General features: G+C 38.9%; 1 protein-coding gene across 2 annotated transcripts in view; it reads left to right on the top strand.

The window, feature by feature from the left end:
- LOC106748176 overlaps positions 1-6,592 on the top strand; it is an 83,761-nt gene that overhangs the window by 31,622 nt on the left and 45,547 nt on the right. The gene's annotated exons all lie outside the window — the stretch shown is intronic.

Raw genomic sequence — 6,592 nt, 5'->3', positions numbered from 1 at the left:
AGCGAGAAACCGCAGAATCCGCTCTCGCGATCTCTCGAGTCGCCGTGAACGACACCCGACGACCAATCGGGATTTCGATGTAACGAGAAGTAGACGGAGGGGAGAATCATCGATGTGATGTTTTTTTTTCTCTCTCTCTCTCTCTCCCTCTCTCTCTCCTGAAAATTACAGCACAGTTATAATGACAACGATCGTTCTTGACGAAGGATTCGTTGGTGCGCTGGAACTGATAGCATTTCTAGAGCCGTATTTAGAAAAATATCAGTGAAAGAGGTTTGTTGTCTGAAGATAAAATCGTCTCGTGACGGTCGGATATTATTTTATAGAGCGATGCAGCTCTGATACTTGCAAAAATGTGCACTGAAAATAAAGACGAATACACGAAGATAATGGATTTTTTATAATATAGCGGAGTTAAGATAATGATACGATAAGAATGATAGACGGGAAATTGGAATCAAAGTGCAACGCGCACGAAGTGCACCAAAATAATTGATATTTTTATACGACGAACTTTTATATTTAATTTTATAATTAATTCTTACAGGTGAACTAATTGGACGAAGTCTTGCCACGGTATTGAAGGAAGTATGCAATAACGTAAATATTAGATGTTTTTGTTCGTCTATTAAAAAATAAAAAATATGCACGGCTCGTGATTAGAAATTTATATGCGTCTTAAGCATCTTTTGATATAAATATCCGTATGGATTCTCGTTAAAGAGAAACAATTTGTTGATTTGGCAAGAGATCGTGTTTTGCCACCTAGCAGGGATCAACAAATTATATCGCCGGAGACCCGAGAGCATTCTGAGCCGATATCACGGGAGAGAACGTTCCGAAAGTTATAATATTGACATTAAGTCGCGAAAGTTTGCATTTCATATGCAACTGGAGCGAAGCGTTCCAAATGATTCATGATCATTGTTTTCTTCCACGGAGGAACTGTCTAAAGATTTTTACGCCGAATACGCTATCGGCGTTGTTAGAACTTGCAAACGCGGCACAGTAATGCAAGTATGCTTAAAATAGGTCAGATAAGATAATAATTAAAGCTGCTTTTTGCCGTTATCGCAAATAAATTACCGGCCACCAGCGTATATAACGGTGCTATTTAACAGTATTGAAAGAAGTAATTTAAACAATTAAACATAATTGTGGACGGGAGAAAATATTTCGAACGGCGAAAGACACTCGAAATTCGACGTAGGAGAAACGCGGAAAAGCGATATGATAAGAGAGATCGAAAGTGCGAAGTCAGATAAAGCTAGCTGAAAATTGTCGCGTAGCTTTTTTATGGAGCTTCTTATTTCTTAAATACGAAAAAATCACACAGAAATCTCTTCTTTCTTTCTTGAAGGGATATTGGCGAAATATTAATACAATTTGTTATCGATCGAATTATTAATAGTTTCTCAATGGATGTTCGGCTACAGACTTCGGTTTTACGTTGACACAAACTTAATTAACAAAACGATATGAGGCAATCTTAAGAAAGACCTCAAGTGCGCTCAAGTGATAATTTCAATTGATAATCACGATTTTTCAAACTGTTTATATACACGCGACAATTTTCAGAATGCGTATAATTACTGATTTTAAATAGTACAATGAATTATTATCCGTGACATTTGCGAATAATTTAACTTATCGCTGATGTTAATCGATCACTGTGGAAACGGCCGCGCTTGGAACTGCTTTCGAATGCCATCTAGCGTTTGCTCGCATGGAATTCATCATATACATTGCTGGTTACTTCAATTCCTGCAAGCTTCCCAAGTAGCCCGATGAATTGGTTGTAAATTGCAGTTTTGAGAACGTTATGAACGTTGTGTTTCCTCCTTAGAAGATATAATCGATGTTTAAGAAAGAAAACAAATTCACGCACACTTACGTAACAAAATTGCGGGCTGCGGTAAAATTTAATAAATAGGAAGCTTTCAGATAACAATGTTTCCTAAGACCAGTTTTTTCACCACACTGACACATTTGTTTCGTCTTTCTGTGACGAAAGATCTAACAAAGACGTGTTAATTAACGAAACGTGTTGCGAAGCGATTTGCGTTTTCATATTTATGAAGATATTTTCGCAGCGTGCAAACAAACGTACCCAGTCTTTATTATCGAAAGCGACGAAGTCGCTATGAAGTTTCTTTTTTGCAATTATCAAAATGTGCCAAAACATACACAAAAATGCGCGATAATCGGCGATACGAGCTTTCGTACGAGGATGTGAGAAGTAAATATTATCCCAAGTGATAACACGATAGTCACACGAGTCACGTGTTTCCTCGTCGATACGATCGGGATCTGCAGAGCGCTGTAAATGCTGTCCTCTACGAAGCTTGCGCGGGATTTGAAAGGATCCGTAAAGAAAGAACACCGCTAAACATAATTTCTTTCGTATCGCGCCTTGATAAAACAGAGAAGCGAGAAATTCGACGTCGCGCTTTTACGAGTGTCATTCCTCTTTACGTTGGATTCACGAAGGAAAAAGAATCGTTTATTTATAGAAAATCAATGATCTACGGTCTGTCTGATCGAGAAAGCGCGATGTCACACGCCCGGAGATAAAAGAAACAGTTAAAAGTTTCCTTATCTATCGCGAAGTGCTTTCTTCGAAGCAACGAGTTCACCGTAGTTAATAACCGTTTGACTTCAGTTCCTGTTAGCTTTGCATCATATCGCCGAGTGAGGAGAAAAAGAAAACGTTTTATCGCGGTTTAAACGCGGTTATCGCATACCAACAGCTTTTATCAGATAAGAGATTTTGTATTTGCTCACGCACCTACTCGGCGACGATCTCGTTAGAAGTAACGAGACGTGAAAAATCCGTTTGTGTTCCGTTTGATTCAAGTAATATTTCTCGCATCACACAGTTAGTTACGTGTCTTAATAATGCAGACTCACGCTGCTGCGTTCCTCGAATCATTTAACATCGCATGTCGAACATAATTGCATCCCTTCTTTCATCTGGGTGTCACGTTTGTTACAATTTTTTATGTAAAATAAGAAATTGTTATTTTATGATAAATAGTAATATATTATTGTAACGCAATACTTGGAATCAATTTTACATGAGCGTACAATGCTGGGTAAAAAGGTTGCGGCACTTTCTTTTGATGAGCCTCACAACGCATCTCGTATCCAATAGGGAAATATACAGTCCCTGGCCATATTATTAGACGCACTTTGATTTTTTAATGGAATACAAGTTAGAAGGAGAGGAGAAACCACTAATTTTATGTTTACTCGATTGGAATAATTTTCGGTGTCGATCAACGCTGCAACCCTCCGAGATGTCAAATCACTTGTTTTACCCATAATTTTCGTAAATCGTATTAATATTTCTCACAAAAAAATTTATTTTTCAGTAAGTAAGGGACTCGAAGTTTCAAATAAACAAAAATAAAACTAAATTTCAACCGACACACTCAAAACTCACGTCTGTTCTCGTTATTATAGGAAAGGGGAGGGGGAGAATTAAAAGCTCGAAATAAATATTTCAGATTTAACGAACGTTGATACGTTATTAATCCTCACGGCTCGATATTTACCTTCACGCTTGTAGTTAAAATATAAAATCGATAACATCAGGAATAAAAGAGTTACGAATTTCACCGAACACCCCTCAGCATTCTAGACTCTCATAGCTCCATTCGTGTGGATATTTTCATAATTTTCCGCAAAACCACGCGCACAAGGCGGGGGCAGCTCGGCGCGTCTCAAATACGCGTATAATGCGTAAATTTCTTTCCACGCGAGGGTCTCCACGCATGACATGTCATTAACTTTTTCCTCCTCCCCCTCCCGGTATCGGCCGTCGCACGATATAATATTGTCTCCGTGTTCCGTTGAATTGCAGAACGGCAAATATTTAATGACCCCTTTCCCTCGCGAAAAGAAAAAAAAAAGGGAAGAGAGTAATCGCGCGTGCGTAGCGCTCGCGCGAAGAGGAGAACGGATACGGAGGGAAGTGAAAAGAGTCGTCGCGATCGCGACAGGAAACAAAGTGCGACAGCGAGAATGTCCAGGCGGTGACGTTGGAATGGCGATCGATCGCGACAATTTATTTATGATTCCGAGAAAATCGTCCTCGCGCGATACTCGTCCCTCGCGGTTACGCGAATAGTCCCGGCGGGCTTAAGGTCCCGACCTCAGTTCTCGGTACCTATCGGAGATCACTTCGACCTTGTCTCGCTAGGAAATACCGGTATATAGGATATATACCAAATCAACGGTGCATAGTTTAACAATGTCCCCTTCGTCCGTGTAATTTGAAGCTAATTTCTCTCGGGGCGAATGATAAACGTGGAGCATTATTTCGTCGTAATTTACCTTTTCATCTTTAATATCAAGCGTTTCCCGGTAAGGTTTAACGGAATAATGAACTTCCCGACGTCGAGTAACTGTGTCAAAATGCACGTCCTGAATCGTTGGATCGCTATATATACGCATGGCGCGCAAGAAAAAAAGTCTATCGAATTTAACACACGTGCTCGCTTGACTTGGGTTTATTTAATATAAACAACGGAATATCACTTTTTGCTTTTTTTAATGAAAACGTTTCACTACAGTAAACTATATTATTTGATAGGAAAAACAATATTATTTAGAGGAAATAATATTTGATTTTCAAAACCATACACCGTCAACAATTTATGGTCTCAAAGCTGAATAAAACAATGGTAATCGGTGGTGTAATTAGATGGCCATGTGTACGGACGTTCGTGAGTGAACTGACACGGAGAATTGAAAACTGTCATTAGTAAACACGTGCTTACGAAACACGCGTATCACAAGCCGGCGATATTACTCGCCAACATTAGATACTCATGTGGAACGAATGTACGAGCGGTCGTACATAAATACTTTATATTATGAATACTCGAAATGAACGGGAGACACACATTGAATATTTGTGGATGGAAATTATTTTTTTATTTTTTACAACAGAAAATCCTTAAAAAATTCGGAAATAAATGGCTTTCAGATCAATGTTTATCAAGACGTTTTGTTTTCACGAGTACTACGTACTCCTAAAATTTGATACTACCTTTCTTAACACCCTGTATATTCAATAATTTATTGCTTGTGATAACCATTGCAATGTTCGGGTGAAAAATACAAATGAAATGTGTTATTTGACTTAAAAATATGTATTATTCAAGAAACGAAATAATCCTGTTTTGTCAAATTCGTCTGTTTACTGCATTCCGAAAGACACGCTCGATTAAAGAAATGTTATTAAATCCGAAGAAATCTTTTCTCTGTTCACGCACGGCTCTTTATCACGTTCGCGTTTGTTTTGCTTTCTTTTTCTCACGCGATTTCATCGCACCGCGCGTACGAAAACGATTTACAAGTAACAGTACAGTGTGTATTGCTCAATATCGTGCAACTCGCTCGCATCACGCGAGAGCGTCTAGACGATATTTTTATCATCTCTATCTTAGGGTCACGCTGCACCGTTTTTTCGTTTTTCTCATGTGAATGCAAATTTCGAAACGATCAGCGGACTCACGTTTATTGGCGGTTTATTGGCGGTTTATCTTTGTTGCGCCGAACGACTACTCGCGGCCGAGCACGTAGAGCGTGTCTCGCACGCAAGAGAGCGGTGCTCGATGAGTACAAAGTTTTTCAGTTGTACAAACAACCTGCAACTGGAACATGCATATTTGTAGTACGATTGTGAACCACACACACGCACATATACGCGCGCGCGCGCGTCTCGTCCGCAGTCACGGCTTACGATGCGCCGGCGCTCCGTTGAAACACTACCAGCGCGCCCGTGCAGTCGTCGTCTCACTTTTATTATTCTCCCGGTGTGAAAATTTCAACGAAAATTTCGTTTATCGACTCGACGCGGATAACTGATAATGGCGACGTTGAAATAATCGATGAGATAATATTAGATCTCTATTATGTAAGAATCAAAATAAAGAGAGAAGAGGCAACGATTGAACATCGAATGCTAAAGTGAAAACATCGCACAGGGAAAAAGGTTTCTTTAGATTTAGCATTTCTATTTATTCCACTAAAATTTGTTTCACAGAAACAACATGAAATATTATTTGTTTGAATAAAAATTTTATCGTCTCATTCAAGGGAACTATCTGTTATTTGACAGAAAGAACGCTGTTATTTTAAATAATATCTTTCAACCAAATAAAATATCATTTGGTTGCGATAAATATGTAAAATGAAACGAATAATTTCTTTTTCGTTTCAAACAAATTTTTTAATCGAGATGAAGATACGTATTCGTCGAGAAGCCCAACGATCGTACTTATTAATCGAAACATTAGTTTCTTCGGAGCATGCCAATGATAAAATTTGTTTGGATCCGATAAGATTTATTAAATCTGGAGAAATCTTTCTCTCACTGTATATAAGAATATCTATTTTTGATTTCGGACTATTTCTTTCTGCATGGTCGATTAAAACGCGACGTAAGTCGACGGGAGGCGTGAAGCGCGAGGGTTAAATCGCCACGTCGCTAAACACGCGAGGAGAAACTTGTCAACGAAATGGAGCGAAAGTGAAACCGCCCGCGATGGTAATTTAATTACCTTCGCCTAAACTAATCCAT

The sequence above is a fragment of the Dinoponera quadriceps genome, unplaced genomic scaffold, assembly GCF_001313825.1.
Source record: "Dinoponera quadriceps isolate SergipeBrazil2010 unplaced genomic scaffold, ASM131382v1 scaffold2600, whole genome shotgun sequence".
Classification (NCBI taxonomy): Eukaryota; Metazoa; Arthropoda; class Insecta; order Hymenoptera; family Formicidae; genus Dinoponera; species Dinoponera quadriceps.
Note: the sequence above shows the minus strand (reverse complement) of the source record. Positions and strands in the feature narration are given on the sequence as shown.